Raw genomic sequence first — 17,885 nt, 5'->3', positions numbered from 1 at the left:
AAAAAGGGATGGATGGCTGGGTGGTTGGTTGTCGGGAGAGCGTGGGCGGTTAGGGAGAAGGCCTGGGGAGTGTTTATAAGGAGAGAAGGATGGCTGCTAGGGTTCCCAATGGCCCAAGCAAGGGGTAGTGAACGCAGACTGTTGCGAAAGGCTATAAAAGGGGTCTGGTGACTGAGCTGGGGTTTCCCCACGAGGCAGGCTTAAGGCTTGTGTAAAGGAAAAATTTGCAGTAAATATGAATCAGGATTAACGCAAAAATTAACTTCACAGTTTCGGCGCGGTTACAGAAAAAGTTAGCGTTAGCTGGACTCATATCTATCATTTTCCTGCATAATAATACAAGTAAGACACCAGTAGCAGTATCCAGACAAGTGAAAAGCCAACTTGCGGTCGAATCTGGAAGTTCTCCGAGGATAAGTAGCAATTAGGTACTTTAAGAAATCACGTTTGCAAAACATTGGCATGGTTAGGTATTTTCTGATTTTTCTTGTTATTTTATTGGTATTAATATTCTTAATTGGTTACTAATTCTGAATCACGAGGTGTCCTTAAGGCTGATGTAAATGAAATATTAGCAATACATATGAATGAGAAATACCACAAAAATTGCCTTCTCAGCTTCGGCGCGTTTATAGAAAAATTTAAGAGTGAACAAAGACGACATCTATCATTCTTTTTTAGAAATAAAAGAGCATGAAATGTAGTAACTGTGCAAAAGTGTATTTCTCACTGTGAAATCATATTGATATATTAGATGGAATTTTCACAATAAGTATTACATCCGAATAATAACAAGTAAAATGGGGTTATTTGAGAAGTCTTTGTAGCAAAATTAGGTATACTTAGTTCATTAGACCAGATAGAGAAGTTTTATTAATCCGTGTTGAATAGTAACTAAACAGCCGCATACATAGGGTTGAGATTAAGTTTTTTTAGCCTCATTGATGTCTCTTCTGGAATTTGCTTCTGAATGTCTATTTTAATTTCAACTTTATTTTTCATTCTGAAATGACTTCTTGCACGATTCATGGTCTAAAGTAACAAAGCATGGGCTCAAAGCGTTTTTGAAAAAATTACTAAGACAGGCTTAGAAAGTACTTTACGGCGTCCTAGCCTCATAGTTTTATAATTTTATTTTCTTGCTTCATTATTTTATATTTTTATCGATTTTATAATTTCATATTTGCCATTTTAATTGTTACTATGCAAGGTATTTTGTTTACGAGGGCCGTTTGATAAGTCCGTGTCTTTTTGAAATTCCCGGATAGTAACTATAAATATAACAATACTGTCATTAGTTTCCATTTATTAGTAAAGATCTGTGAAGTTTTGAGCTGGTTTATTCGCTTATTTTGCGTATGACAGCCATTTAAAGCAAACAACCTTGTGAATTTTGACGATAATCGGAACAAGTGAATTTCGTGCACAAACTAAAAATTATTTTTAGCGTAGAAAAATTGTCGCCGTAACTGAGAAAGGACTTGATTAATACAATGGAAGGTCTTCGCCACCAATTTAAATGCTGAATAAATGCTTTACTGAATTCCTTCGTGGTCGTTCCAGCACAAGTGACGTCGAACATTCTGGACGCCCGATAGGGGTCGTGACGCTAGAAATGGTCGGTAAAATTCATGAAATGATACCGGAAGATCGAAGAATGAAAGTGAATGAGACAAATGATGCTGTAGGCATCTAAAATGACCGCTTACTTCACATTTTTCATGAATATTTGGACATGAAAAAGCTATCTGAGCGAACGGCGCCACGATCATATGATGAACACTTCAAAAGAGCGTCACGCATTGTTCAGATGCAATCCAAACGAATTTTTTCACCGTTTCATAACCGTGGACGAAACATAAGCCATCGCGATACAGCATAGACCATAGAACAATCTAGACAATTTATTTCTGCGGGTAAGCATACAGCAAGAAGGCTAATTTGGGTCCGTCAGCTAACGAGGTCATGGCCATAGTTTTTGGGATACACTAGGTTTCATTCACATATTATTTTGGAAAGGGCAAAACGATCACCTTTAAATATTATTTATAGTTGATTCATATGCTCAATGATTAAGACTAATGTTTGATCATGAAATGTTGGAAATTGCGTTGCGAGTTTCCTATTTACAATAATTTGCTCATTCTGTCGCCTGCTTAGAATGTCATTATTCATATTCATTCATCGTCTCCCTGATCTTTATAATTTTCGCATCGAAGCCGTTTTAGTACGTCCAAGGTCCGTGTTTATATAGCTTGTGTGCTTCTTGAGGCTTCAAACATTTTATTCGCTTGTTGGTCCTCTTTTATAAAAGCTGTCCAAGTTACCAGAGGGTATGAAATACCTTTCCTCCATTTTTTGTGGTCAAAATTAGCACACCTATCGAATCAAGGGCTAAAAATAATGGGAGTTGAGGACAGCATAAAGTTATCAGTCGATTGACGCTTAGTAACTCATAAATTCAACCGAACGGGTTGGCGAGGGTAGAGCTATTAGCATGCTAATAAAAGTAAAGGTTTTTTTATAATTTTTAAGTCGTGTTTTTAAGCAACAGGCGTGTAATTCCACATATTCGACGAAGCGAGATAGCCCCCTATAGGCTAACGTGCTCCCTCTCGGGAAAGACAAACATAATTACTCAGCATCAATCAATCACCTTTGCTATAGTAGACTAGTAATCATCTCGTCATCACCTACAATTTTCATGGTATTGAATAAGTTAATTTTTATCATGATATTTTTGAGGCTGATATGATTGATGTTGTTGAATTCCATTATAGGTATGATATTTTATGAAATTTTATGCAATTTAGTCGATAAATAAATTTGGATGGCAATTCATAGTAGGTAAGACCTCTCCAACGTGCTCCCACTAAAGCACCCGTTGCTTTAGTATTCAGCCAAAATCCAGTTACTACTCACCATGGGTTTATATATCCACACAGTCAATATCATTCAATTAAGTACTCCTTTTTTGATATGAAGACCTCTCATATACCCCAGTTTACCAACAGATTGTTCGGATGTAATGCTGATATTGGCATACCTATCTAGCATACTCATATGATAGCACAGGGAGAAATCCGCTTTCGCATAAGTCTTGCTCTTCATGCTTCCTTGAAAAATATTATTCCGTCAGAGACTCCATTGACTGCGGCCTACAGATACCAGCCCGGGTGCAAGCATCTCGTCTTCTTAGCCATTGATATTCTGCAACTTTTATGCGATATGAAGCCACTTGATCAGTTAACTCAGATGTAATTATCTTCAATTGTCTCCTAATTCCTAATCCCATCGGTGATAACCACAATTCGGGATTCACAAGAAAATTGAAATTACGTCATCAATATCCACATTTAAGCTATGTGACTTCAGAAATGAAAAATTCCAAATTTACTGCCGCACCGAATAATTCTCTTTTCGTATGAAGCGTAGTTAAAATAAACTTTAGCTGCAAACCTATCAACAAAATTAGTGCCCATTGTCATGACAACTTTCTCAACGGAATGATTCCATTTTTTCACAACGGTGGGTCGGATCAAGATTTGTTTCACGTAGCATAAGTTTTATTAATGCTTAATCTTTCATTACTTACTTACCGGCCTTACCGGCTTACCGACTTACCGGCCAGAGGCGTGAGAGTTGCCCCGCGATAAAAACGCACCCACGCCTTCCGAACCGCCATCTGGGCAACCTCCCCTTTCACTTTTATTGCGCACATCGCTTCGCTTTTGACGGCCGGGTTTTATCTTGCCTCTCTTTATTTTATTCCCTTCTCGCCCCACGCTTTCTTCCCTTAACAGCCGCATCAACTTTCACCCAATAGGAATGAGTATCGAAAGAGGAATATCGATGGTGGAATCGATACTGAATCAAAATCGCAGCATAAATGTTAAAGTAAACGATTGAGCATGACCAATTGTCACTTTGATCATTGTTAACCAATGAAGAATTTTAAAATAAATAATAAAGTTTCATCAAGAAGCGAATAAAATCTTTTAGACACATATTGTAAATTATCATGTTTAAATATGTCACTAATAAACTAAACATAAATGATTAGGATTTACTTGAATTCCATTACGCACATGTTGGTTGTACTCCTTAGAAATGTTTTTAGAAGAAATTAGTGTATATTGCCATTCATTAAAGCAACTTTACTTGTTAATGAGAACATTTCATGCATTATTTGCAATTTTACGTCCAAGAATCGTAACAATTTTGATTGCAATTAGTATACACATAAATGTCGTTTTGACAAAAACTTGCATACCGCTCCTCGTACTATGAAAGTCTCGAACAAATTAAACGTTGGCATGTTGACATCGTATTTACTTTGAGGTTATCACCAAATTGATGTTTTGATTGATGGAAAACTACGGTAGATGCGAGGGTATTTTGCAATTAGTTGCGTGAGCACTAAGCATTGCATAGAAAAGAAAGCAGTTCCTTTCACATAAATTTTAAACTAACTTCCATTCCAACTCTTTCGCCACAGTAACCGAATAAAATGTAAATTTTCATATGTAAGAGGTGGGTCATGGTAGTGATACGGGAATAGTAATGCAACCTGATATCATCCTTAAAATATGTGATATAACTAAGGAAATATGATTTTTCACCACTGCCGAGATCACCGATGACGGGAGGGTATTATTAGTAAAATTTCAAAGTGGGTAGTTGTGCGATATCCTATCGTAAATATCGATGTTTCTGAGAGATCGATCATCCATGCTTATCTCTGTTGTGCTCGAAGACGCGCCTGTTATACCTCACGCTCTCATACGAGGACTCCGATCCAATGTGCTTCCGGTGCATGAACGACTTAGGGAGCTACGACGTGTGACATCGCTGCTCATCTACCATACCACTTCTCGCTTCATACACGCCCATCCACTATAGCTCCATCGCATCCCCTGCTGTTATTTATTTCTTTATTTGCTTCTCTGTCACCGGCGACATTGCGAACACCTCCTGCCTATTCGAGCCTATGAATTTTGGGGCGTGGTCCTGGAAGCCTCGTAGCATGAAAAGGGGTTTATCGACTTAAACAAAGCACCTCGGGGCCCTAAATATAATAGATTCTTCGTAAAAAAACATGAAAAAATTAACCTTATTGTGAATTAATCTGTAAGTTTTTTATTTTCTATATTCATCATCATCAAAATTCATCAAACCTAATATTGGTTTGACGTTGCTCTACATATTTTAATTTCTCCTATAAGCTAATCTATTAACAAGTACACAATTATTTGCAATTAACCCTTCCGTGACTCTGCGGAATAACTCAGTTACCACAAATTATGTTAATTTTGTATACATTTTTTATGTTTCTTCTATATTTTTTGTATTTTTGCTCAACCAATTTGTCGTTAAATTGGCGACGAATGTTTTTCTTTACATGTAAATTTTTTTTGAAAACTTCATTTTTTATTGGTGGGGTAACTGTGATAGGTGAATGCAATAAATTTAATTACATTAGAACTTCAATAACGCCAATATTCTAAATGATGGCACCTTTTGTTCTTGTCTTTTCATAGCACGTTAGTCAATGTACAGTAACAATAGCAGCATATGAAAGATTCCTGTCATTTCCCACAAAATCGATCTAGAAACCTAAATGTTGCGTACAGTGTATTTATAAATTATACAAAAGAAGATATTATATCATTAGAAAATAGAGCCATGGTGTTGTATTACAGGAAAGACTAAACTACAACTTAAAATTTATGAATTTTAAATAGGGTACCTGAGATATCCCACGCAGTCGTTCGCGTATGTTTTCAATGCACAGTCACGAAAGGGTTAAATCCTTCATCACCTGCCCTGACTATAATATCCGCGGTCTACCTCTGGCAGTATTCCTTTCCACCTGCCTTTCAACCATAATTTCCATTATAACTTGTAATTTAAGCTGTATATTTAAAATCAAATTAGCACAAATAAAAACAAAATAGGGTAGTTTCCTTCATCAAAGAAAACGAAAGGCATTGATTGCGATTCGTTACCCACCATTAGTGTATTCATAATAATTCATTCATGATAATTAGACAAATCTTAATGGTCAGTTTTCACCTCATTTGAAAAAGGCCAGATTGGCGCCCATGCGATGCCACTCCACGTGACGTCACAGGGACCTAGATTCTATACGAGTAGATAGGAGTTTACATCGTCTGATATTACCAATACATGCATGATGCAGAGCTCCGGGAAACATTTCTTAATAATCACCTATTAAAATTGTCTATGATCGGAAAGTTTCCTTCGTTTGATAGGGTATTAATAATCCTTATTTTAGCCAAGTACCTGCTAGCAGGGTACTCTACGATACCACCATGCTCGGCCGCAAGCAGCCTGCATCGTAGCGGCGTTCATAGCCTCACTTCCGGGTGGCCTCACAGAGCAACGGGCAGTCACCACACGGGCTTTTTCCAGCATTCATACTTAGCCGTCGCGTTTTCGCGAGCTTGAAATTTTTCACTTTTCATTTAATCGCGGAAAATAGATATCGTCATTTAAAATTCTAAAAGCGTGAAATATGTACTCCAGGAATAGTAATATTTCGATTTAGGCAGTAAAAAAATAATAGAAAACCACCTATTGTTTGATCTCATTTGATTTCTATAGCTAATTTCTGAGCCTTACTCTGTTTAAAAAAAAAGTTTTTTAGTTCGCAAAATCACAAATTCTCGTGATGCTTTAAGAAACGCTTTGATCATGGCTCCAATCCTATTTAACATATAGTTCAAAATCACTGAACTCAAATAAGACGGTTTGAGGTTTTGCATCGGTCTCAAATAATTGTTGAAAATAGCGATTTCAGGATGAAAATTACACCCTGGCCTATTGTAAAGGAATATGGTGCTTGGTTAGGTAGAATATTCCGGTAAATGATGATTTTACAGAGTTTCAGCTACAATATGGGTTCAAATACGCCTTCTTCTGATGAAAGAGTGCTGCATAGGATGGATTAATGACGACAAACAAATATAATTCACAGTGTCCGGCGATATATGGTGGAAATGTTTAATGTTCATGATGATAAAATAAAATAAAATGGTTAATTTCCACACACTTTTTTTATTAACGAACTACCGACCCGGTTTCGACACGTAGTGTCATTATCAAGGTACCCATTTTGGCTTCCCAAGGTCTATATATACCGTCCAGCGGGGGAAAGGTGGGGTGGAAAGGCTAGCAAGGGAGCTAGCCTTTCCACCCCACCCTTGCTAGCCTTTCCACCCCACCTTTCCCCCGCTGGACGGTATATATAGACCTTGGGAAGCCAAAATGGGTACCTTGATAATGACACTACGTGTCGAAACCGGGTCGGTAGTTCGTTAATAAAAAAAGTGTGTGGAAATTAACCATTTTATTTTATTTTATCATCATGACAAACAAATAATTAGCGTTTGCAAATTTGCCTGGTATGGCGGCTGGGTGCAGTACTAATCCATTAGTAGTTTCTCGTGAGACCAATTTTGTCTTCATCTAAGCAGGAAATACGCCCAGTGGGATATTATACCGTTATACATGTCTTTATAGCACTGAGAAAGGATGACGTAGGATTGGACTCTCGCATTAATTCCGGAGATGAATCCCGAAGATCGCGGCTTTAGCAGCTGCTATCAATCGCAGATCAGATATGGATGTTTTACAACAACATTTGTAAGTTTTTACCGAATTTTGATAATTAAGGATGGTTACCTCAATATTTAAATCGAAAAAGAATTGCCTCTTATATCCATTTTTCTTAAATTTACTGGGCTAATTACTTTTTTAATGTGGTGTACTGAGTATCGTCCCCAAGTATGGATGACTTAGGGGCGAGGAAGATGAATAGGGGGAAAATATTCGATGGATAAGCCGTTAAAAGAGAAAGGGAGAAATTAATCATCGCGACTTTGATGTCCCAGCTTTGAAGAAAAAAGAGGCTATTTAGAATCTCCCACCTTCATTATCTCCATTAGCACAAAAGGGAGTTTAATCTCCGTAATTCTTTTGATGATCCTTTGTTCCTGTATACCTCGTGTCAGTCATCATTTTGAAAGCTATTGTCTCTCTTTGGATGGGTACCTGTGCGTCAAAGTGGCAGTCTTTCGCCAATTTTTCAATGTCGCTCATTAGGATGCAGGTCTATTCTGGTGAAAATAACTTTTTTGTGTTTTTTTTCGGAGTGGCAAAATTGGGCTGTTTGATGAAAGCTATGGAAGAGAAATTATTTGGTGGTACTAGATTTGTACGAATAAGAGGTCTAGTACAGAGAAACGACTACTTAAAATTTTCTTTGCGGTAAATGTTTTAACGTAAATATGATAATCATGTAATATTATCGATTACCTTGACATTTTATGTGATCCATTGCTCATTCTTTCAAGCTCTACTTTCTGTGCTGATTAGTATATTGATCTGTAGGCTTGAGTTGATTTCAGTGACACTGGCTCAGTGATTGTGGTGTTCCCGTGTGTGGTTATCAGAACATTATTATTCTAGCGTAGGACAATTAGATACTGTGAAGATCAATCTTTATTTCCTCATAGAAGCACCCTTTGAAGAGGTTGCTGAAAACTTTTCTACCGTTATGGGAAATCGTTAATTACTCACTAAGTCGAAAGGTAGCTTGAAATTTACCAGTTCCGTAGTTTTCGAAATAAGACTACATTGCAAAACAAAAAACTTTATTCTTTACACTGCTATCTTTTTCCTTTGAGTAATCTTTCTTTAATCTAGCAAAATTTTATTTTGTTTAATATTCAAGTATTAAAAATGACATAATCAACGTTTATTAGATGTTCATGCCACCATACACCTCTATTCTGTGAGACAGATTAAGTACATAAGTTTTTGATAAAATAGCTACTTCATTCGCAGCTCAATATTAGTGTGCAAAGCTTAGCTTTCAAGAGAGGTTTAATCATTGATGAATGGTGAAACCTTTTAGGAATGATGTTTGCATGACTAAAATCAAAGATCGATTGGTGAATTGGAGGCCATATGAAGGAAAATTGGCAAGTATTTGGCTTTGATCCTCCAAACCTTTCCTTGAACAGGAAAATATGAGGTGGTGACGAAGCCAGATCTCAATTTTCGGGAAATATGAGCCAAAAACTAAATTTACATACTCGCCTACCCGTCTGACACTGCTGCCAGGGAGTGCTGGGTCAAAATCCATAAAATTGAGTGAAGAATCTAGGAGAAATAGGATAGTTAGGGATGATACTTTTTATAGCATAGAAACCTAACAAAATTCACAAAATATATCCTCCTCCATGGGATTAGAAATCGTGAATTGCTCATTCCTCTTTTTAATATTATGATCGTTTTAACAATCAATGTAATAGAGGCAGCCTCACTAGTAACAGTGATTAATTGATGTAATAATTCCTTCTCGTGCTTTACATAAGGTTAACAGCTACATAGTTGCAGGTGTTTCCGTACTTATTGAACGAAATATGGATATTATCCGGATAACTATGGGTATTGTCCTGGTGTAAAATCCGTGAACGACTCATTGCCAGCTTTACCATCCACCGGAAAAATTTGAAACACTATCTACATCATATTTCGATGCATCGGGAGTAGTTCTCATATTTTGAGAATCCCATCGCGTCGGTTACAATCCCAATTGCATCAAATAATTGGTCCTAGGTGGAATTTTCGCACTTTACATTATCTGTGGGGTCAAGGCATGTCAATGGCCTGCCTGTTATTTCCTTGAATAATGCACGCTTCTGTAACTGATAAGTAGTCCTAGATGTGGACGGTTGAACAGGTAATATTAATTCCACTGACTAGTTGCTGAATGGAGAGGTGAAGACTGTTTATGTTGTGTGATATGCAAATTCTCACTACTTTTAAATAATTTAGTGAAACGTTCTTTTGTAACATATTTTATCGTTTTTGAGTCAGGGGGAGTTAGTTATCTTTTATTATATCATGATCAGTATCATATTAGAGACTGTATATTTATATATATACATTTTTGATGAATCGAAAAGATATAGTACTGCCCTTTATTTTTATTTAAAAGCTCCCAACACTTGTTTCTATTACCTTGCAATTATCATCAGGTACTATAAGGCAAATGAAACCTGTGTTATGAGCTATTAAATAAAATTGTCTGGCAGTACCATATAATTTTTCACCATTGTATATGTTGATCCACGATTTCTCTCCGAAAATGATTTACAAAAAGATATTGTCATCGTGTTAAAAAACTGGACAGCTTATTTAACTATTAAAAATGATTTTTACCATTATTTTAAATTATATTAGAATTACGAAAAAAAAAGCATTTCATTGAATAGCACAAAATGGAAAAGTTCCACCACACATCCCTTAGTACTTTAACTTATATTCAAAATGGCCAACTTTCAAGGCATAAAAAGTGCTCATTTCCTCAGATCATCCCCTTATGTTTGCCGAGCGTAAAAGGCTGTGGGACCTTTATCCTGTTTCCCATCGCCCGCCGTCCACCCTACCCTGCACACTCCACCCATTAAGAGCGTGCGGTCCCTCATCGAGTGTCGTGTTGCGGCCATACAGGGGCGCTGGCGACTCGTGCGGTGTCACGCGGACCGCCAACGGGAAGCGGCGCCGCTTTTACACGCGAGGGGACGCCCGGAGAGCACGCCTCGGCGCCGCTAACGCCGTCTCGACCCACGCTCCCCTGCATCTCCCACTGTCTCGTCTAGCCAAGCCTAGCCGTGGTGGATATTAGTATCATTTCCCAGAGCAGCAGAGTACTCTGCCTTGCAACCACTTCTCGTCCCCTTTTGCCGAGAATCAATGTAGCTTATCTGCACATAATTATTACTCGCTTTCATTGTAAGTGCTCCGATCAATCTGAAAATTGGTACATTGGTTAAAAGAAGTGTCGTGTAAATGAAGATAAACAACCTTTGTAGATTTCTTGTTTATAGGCCCAAAAGTGTATAACTTATTACCTGATTCATGTCTGAAATCAAAAAATAATAACGCAATTATAAAAAATATACAGTCTTGGTTGTTTAGAATGCAAAGTATGGAGGATATTTTTCTTTGACATAATACCATGTAATACATGTACGTACTTACTTCAATTCAAATGATGTGCCTAAAATGTTTCTATGACAGCATGACCCTTTGTAAATGATGGTAGCCATAAAACAGGTTGTCCTTAATAGCTACCTTAAGGTACTCCTTTTTATGTAATTAATTCTATTCTGTACTTTTTATTTTTTTGGAGTAATAAAACAATTTATTTAATATTTATTTATTTTCACAGAATTTCTTAATGGTACTACGCGTATCAACGCTAAGACGTAAAACTCGAGTTCCTTTTTTCCTGTTTGTACTCTAGAATGAAAATGAGTGTCGTTCTGTCATATGGCGATGAGGTCTCACGATTTGGTTGCTTAGATTGCTTAGTTTATCTCAGATTTAGGATATTTTCAAACCAACAGAGATGGTTCAAATAGAGAGAACACTCAAAGGTAAATAAGGTAAAGTCAATGTAATAAGGGTCCATAATGTTTTTTCGTACAACAGTTTTCGGCGAGGAAAGAAATGTGGCCTCGTGAAATCCGTTTAGAAATTGAAAGGCATTTTAATGACGCGCAGTCCCGATGCGTGGGAAAGAGGGGGCCTTGGAACTATTTCATAGGCGAAAAAGGTTAGGCCAGAGAATTGGGATACAACAGTACTAATAAAAATTGTGAAAATTTACAAAGGTGTTTTTTATCTTCACTTAGGATCAATTTTCACCAAGTGAAAGCCGAATATATCGATTTTAACGCATTCAATGGAATAGATTCGAAAAATGACATTTTTGAAGAATCTATTATTGACGTCCAAATGCACTGCAATAGTATAAGCGTACATTCAGATGGAAAAACTGTAATAGATAGAAAATTTCGTTTATAAACAGATTTCCTAGGGTTTCAGATGATTTTAGAGGGGGTTTAGCCTACGAATATTTGCCGTATCTCGTCTCGTTCCCCCAAAAAATTTGTATGAATTAGAGTCAGCCAGTCAGTGGTCGGAAATGGGTGCTACAACATACCTTGTGATTAGCTTCCCAAAAGCAGAATAACGAATAGAAAAACGTTTAGACCGACTATAATGTGAGTCAATGTTTGCTGTTCTGTGGAGATAATAAAATAAATGATAAGTTATAAGTTTGCATTAGGTAACTGTGGAAGGACAAGCGAGAGGAAATAATGGCTTTAGAATGACCACAAATATGGCATGTAGAAATGGTTATGCTGAATAAACTAGATGATTCCATGGTCAACTTGATGAAATTTGATTGCAATTCAGTATGTTAACCCAATTATGGCAAGATATAATTATTTTTTTAAAACAATAATAAATTTTACAGTTTCTTTGCCATTTTCTCATCCTAACCACCTAAAAATTCTTTAAAATTTCTCTGCACTCTTTTTTTATAGTTGAAATATGCCACAAATAGCCATTTTTCCGATGGTAGCATTCAAGGGTGGAAAAAATTTTCTTTAGTAAAAAATTTAGAAGAATGAAAGAAGAAAAGTAGATCACCTACTGCTCTGGGGTACATATGTGAAAGTGCAGCTATTTGAAGTAACTGGATCCAATCAATCCCACTAATCCAATCAATATCTGACCAGTGCTGATGAGATTAAGTACAGAAGTAAGTGGATGAAAGTCAATTCCCCTTGAAGTTAAGTAAGATAAGTATTTAATGACTGTTATTGAATCAATAATAATTTTCAAAAATAAATTTTGCGCCAATTTATTCATAGAACGCGACTTGAAAACAGTACTTAGTGATAATTTTTTTCTGCTATCAGAGGCGAAATAATTCCTTCCGTCAGATGGAAGTTTAAGTACCATTATGAATTGGAATAATTATGGTAGCTCTGGTGATAAATGATTATGGAGAACCTCGTGCAAGCATATCGTAATATAATACCTCATTTTAAGGAATAGTTTACTGGATGATTTTCTACTTTTCTCCAGTTTTTTTGGGTAATCGTGAGTCCGTATTTGATCCTAGTCGATGAGGTCAAAAGTAAAAATAAATGTTTCGTCTTCATTTCTTAGTAAGTGGTGTATCACGCAGATGCTCGGAAATTAAGATAGCGTCTCTGTCATATGTTCTAGGAAAAGGCGGAAGTCGGGAAGGTAAAGAGGGAATCGGTTGCCTCGAAGATAATGGTAGCTTTCATTTCAGCCATGATTGTATTTTATGCAGTTCGTAATTCGCCAACGCACTTAAGCGCCGCTCATTTGAGACGATACAGAAAGCGAGGTATTCCAGGCGTAATATTCGTTCAAAAATGGAGAGGTAGATTCCTGTGAAAGCAGAGCGATTACGTTTTTATTTTAAGGAGATTCGAGGAAGTTTGTAAATGCTGCTTTGTATCGCAATTAATCTTACCATGGAAAAATTGTTAACGTTGTAATGCAAGTCAGTCAAGATTTTGTCAAAGATAATCTCAAGAGAATTCATAAATTCAAAGTAAGAATCTGCCTCGCAAATGCTGCCATGCTCTCAACAGCTAAGAATTCTATTTTCATCGACTACTTTTTATCATGCTAAGTATTGTCCATGGTGATTGACCCAGTATAATGTCTATTCTCTTGGGTTACAATTCCACTGGACTGAAAACCAAACCACGGCTCTTAGACTTAGTGGGCACTTCAAACACAGCATAGCTATACAGGTTCCATGATTCCCATATCAATTGTATTAAGGAATCATGGAAATAGAACAATGTAGTGGTCTGCGAAGTTAACTGAGAATCAATAGTCTTTGGCTCGATTACCGTGTCTAAAGGCTCGACAAGAAATGTGAAGTTTACCGTCGTTTACACGCCGGGTTTGAATTATGTCACATCGTGGTGCATACGTAAATTTATGGATAATAGACAATTTATGTTGTATTATATGGAGTGGTAAAAGGAAAACCAAGATAAATTTTGAATATGAAGGCTCAAAATACGTAAGGATTTAGATATTCAAAAGAACATTCAATTTGATGCATGGATACGGTATATTTATTGGATAAATCTTACCCACTTGAATTGCACCAAAATGAAGAAGAAGAAAACTGCCAATTAAGATTGTTTTACCACAGGAAAGCTCACACTTCCTAACTTCCCTTTCTTTAAAATGTCAAATATTACTTTACTACTATTTTACGAGAGATTTTTCATCGTTCAACATCCTCAGCATAAAATTCTCCTGGTACATAGACTTGTTTAGTGCTCACAAAGGTAGCATATCTCTGGTACGTGGGTGATTTCCGGAATGAAAGTTTGAAAGCACGATGGTACGAAACGGGGCGGACTTAGATCATATGCAGTGAGGTGTATGGGACGAGCGTGACCTCACAAAAATTCAGAAGCCGCCCGGTGCATTTATAATCCGCGCTTTTGCCTGTTCAGCACAAAGCGAATGTACCAATGTTGAGCTGGAACACCTTTGAGGTTAGTGCAGTGAATGGCAAACTATATTGTGCCATATCTTAACATAATTGATAGCATAATCAGAATGGATCTCATTTATTAACACCGATATCCTTTAAAATCCTGGATTTAAATTTAGTATAAATTGTTTTTTTTATGAGATTCATTTATGCTCAAGCGCGCATTTGAATATATTAAAGCTTTACAACGACCCGGGTTTTGGAAAATTGGGAATTATTTTGAGTCATATTTTCCGTGATTGGCAATCAAATAGAAAGCAATGGAATAATAGGAACCAATAGAGTACTACGACTCTTTGCTCCCATCACAATGGCGAAATTCCACAAAGCTGAGCGAGAAACGACGCACTGAAACATGGCTTCTGATTCACTTCATCATTTTTCACGTACAAGTTTAGGGATGGCGGCAATGACAGCTCAAATGATGAATCTCGTACGTCATTATTTTCAGAGATGCTTGCAGCAATCACCATCATACTTCCATCATTTTTTGCCGTCATATTTTTATCCTCAAACCACCGTATACAGCTCTTATTGGCCATTTTACACCGGGGTGTTCAACAAATGTAACAAGTAAACGTACACAAACGACCATGCCCTGGACCGGGGAAACCTACTCAGGCGGGACTCGAACCCGCGACCTCTTGTTTGGCAGGCGAGGACGTTACCCCGCTGCCACCGAGGCCGGCGATAGCGACTATAGCATAGAAATATAGAAATACATATAGCAGCAGCTAATCAGGGAAAAAGGCCAAACGCCTATTAAGGTGACGCCAATGAACTTTACGATAACCAACATGCTTACATCAAGAATGTCTTAAATTATGTAGTTCTGTTGAAATCTGTCTGAACGGATCTGAGAAAACGTATGGCATGTGGAAAAATTAAAGGGGGCTTTATACCTGCTAAAGTGGACACCATGAGACGTTAGCGGAAGTATTAGGGAGAGGAAAAGCTTTCAAGAAAAATCTATGGATCACGGATGAGGACTTGAAAACTCATTGAAGGAGAAAGGAAGGACATGAATCTAAAACTTGAAAAGAACAGCTTAAGTAAAAGAAAATAGGAGACGAAATAAGTCGCAAAGCGAGGAAAGCCAGAGGAATGTGGTTGAATAACAACTGCGAAGATGTGCAGAAATGCATCTCAAATGACCGGATTATATAGAAAATGACGACTTGCATGACAATTATTTCTGTCATTGAAAAGCACATTTGAAATAATCACTATCCTTGTGAAAGATGACAATGCGATTCAGGCTTAACATTCCTGCCCACAGTGGTGAAAGGATTAAGTCCTCATATTCCATATAAGAGGTCGCGGGTTTGAGTCCCGCCAGGGTAGGTTGCTACTATCCTGAGCATGGTTGTTAGTACCCCTACAATTGTTTATTTATATAATCAATTTGTTCGAAAACCCTGATGTGAAAGGGAGTGGCGCCGACTCCATGGGGCCTGTGGGGGCCCGAGCCCCCTCAAAAATTCGTTATGGGTGTGAGGAAAAATGTGTCAGGCTTGTCAATTTTCCCCGAAATGTCCAGATAACGATATTCGAGTTATCAGGGTTCTAATGTTGATCATATGGCTCTTCTAAAATGCTGAAAAACATAAAACTCACCACTTGCAAAAAATATTGGGGGGGCCCAAACCGGGGATCCTGTCCTGGGAAATTTTATAAGTCGGCACCCCTGGTGAAAGGCCAATATGAGATGTTGGCAAGGGAATAAATAAATAGAAACTTAATTTCTCGGACCATTCACTTTAAGCAATTTATAAGATCTCTCAATTATTTGTTGGCATAAATTTTGGCCATTTATCGGTGCATGTGGCTCGTTAACATCATAGCGATGTATTCAGTCGAGACAGGCACGGATCACCGGTATATATTTTGGTCCACAACCACGCCCACCATACACGCTGAAGCCACCATGTGCAAGAGGAGCTGCTTCTCTTCGACTAGGTCCTACCTCCGTGTGGATGCATGTTTGTGACGGGACATACCCTTTCTCGATCTACTCTATCCACCCATGCTCACAAACAGCCGCTTCATCGTGTCTCGCGCAGCTACATCTTCCGGATGCAGCTTCTCTGCTTCCCCCGCCGTCTCGCTAGCTCCCCAGGCGCCAGGCCGAACGAGAGAGACATATATCCACCCTCCTGCGAATACACAGATCCCCCATCCATTCGTGGCCACGACCGCTTGAGTCCTTCTGCTTTCATAATCCTTCCGTGCCCACACTGCCGAAAACCCATGGTCCTATTCACCCCCCCACTGAACGAATTTGCAATTTCAGCTTATCACAGATAGTAAAGAGTTCTTGTGTTTTCATTACACAGTCCGATGAAACCAAAACGAAAATAGAAAATTTTTACACGAAAATGAAAGGATTTTTTCGAAATTTTTGTACTTGATAATGACCTCTATGGTCGAAACATGTCGTGCGGACGAAATAAATCTGTGGAAAGCAACGAAGTCTCCTTTTCATTTTCGTGTATTAATTTTTACAAAGTTGAGCCGGAAACCATTGAATGAAAACACCATTATAAAATATCTAAAATTGATTTTTACTTTGCAATTATTTTAATTGAGTTACTGCTATTGAGCTATCCTGTTAAATTTTCCATACAGCTGCTTTTGTACTTAAAAATAATCTTAGAATCCAAAATATTCTCAATATTTCATAGAAGACACATATGCACTGCCATGGAACATGTGTAACAAGGTAAGTGTTACATTTAAAGAAACTTTTGGCCTAATCTCTATCCCTGACGAATAATTTTGGTTAAATTCAGTAATTGGAATTACCCGCTAAAAACATTAGTGTAACATATTTACTAAATTCGATAGAAAAAATACAGCACATAATGTACTAAAACAAAGGTATATTATTTACAATCCAATTTGTTGTTGCGACTATTGTTATAATGAATTGTTCCAACTAGACCACAACGACTTGCTTCCGCCAAAACTTTCGCCACCGTTCACACCCAGAGAAGAAATTACTGGCCAAATCATAGCCAACTCTAGTTAGCTGAGATTCCGAGGGTTTTCACAAAGAAAACCAAAATAAAAATTCAATTGTTGTTCATCTCAAAAATTGTTCATTAAATGTACGGTGTACACAGCCAGAATTACAGTGGAGCTGAAATCTTTAAGATACAGCTAGAAGCTAGAGAATGATGTGGTTTCATTGTGCACTAACGTAAGGAAATTCTTCAAGTGAATGCTTGGAAACGTTTTATTTTTCGAGTTCATTTCCATGGCTTCCTAAGTTGACTGATTTTTCCTTCTCACAGCGATGGTTATTATTGTTTATGGCCAGTCTCAGAGCTAGGTAGGGCTTCGAATGCTCTAATTAGGATTTGAGAGAAGAGAAGACTGTTTCCAGTGGCGCGTCATAGATAATCCCTGCGGAAAGAGATTATCCGCTATTATT

The sequence above is a fragment of the Ischnura elegans genome, chromosome 11, assembly GCF_921293095.1.
Source record: "Ischnura elegans chromosome 11, ioIscEleg1.1, whole genome shotgun sequence".
Classification (NCBI taxonomy): Eukaryota; Metazoa; Arthropoda; class Insecta; order Odonata; family Coenagrionidae; genus Ischnura; species Ischnura elegans.
The sequence above is the reverse complement of the archived record's forward strand: the minus strand, read 5'-3'. Positions refer to the sequence as shown.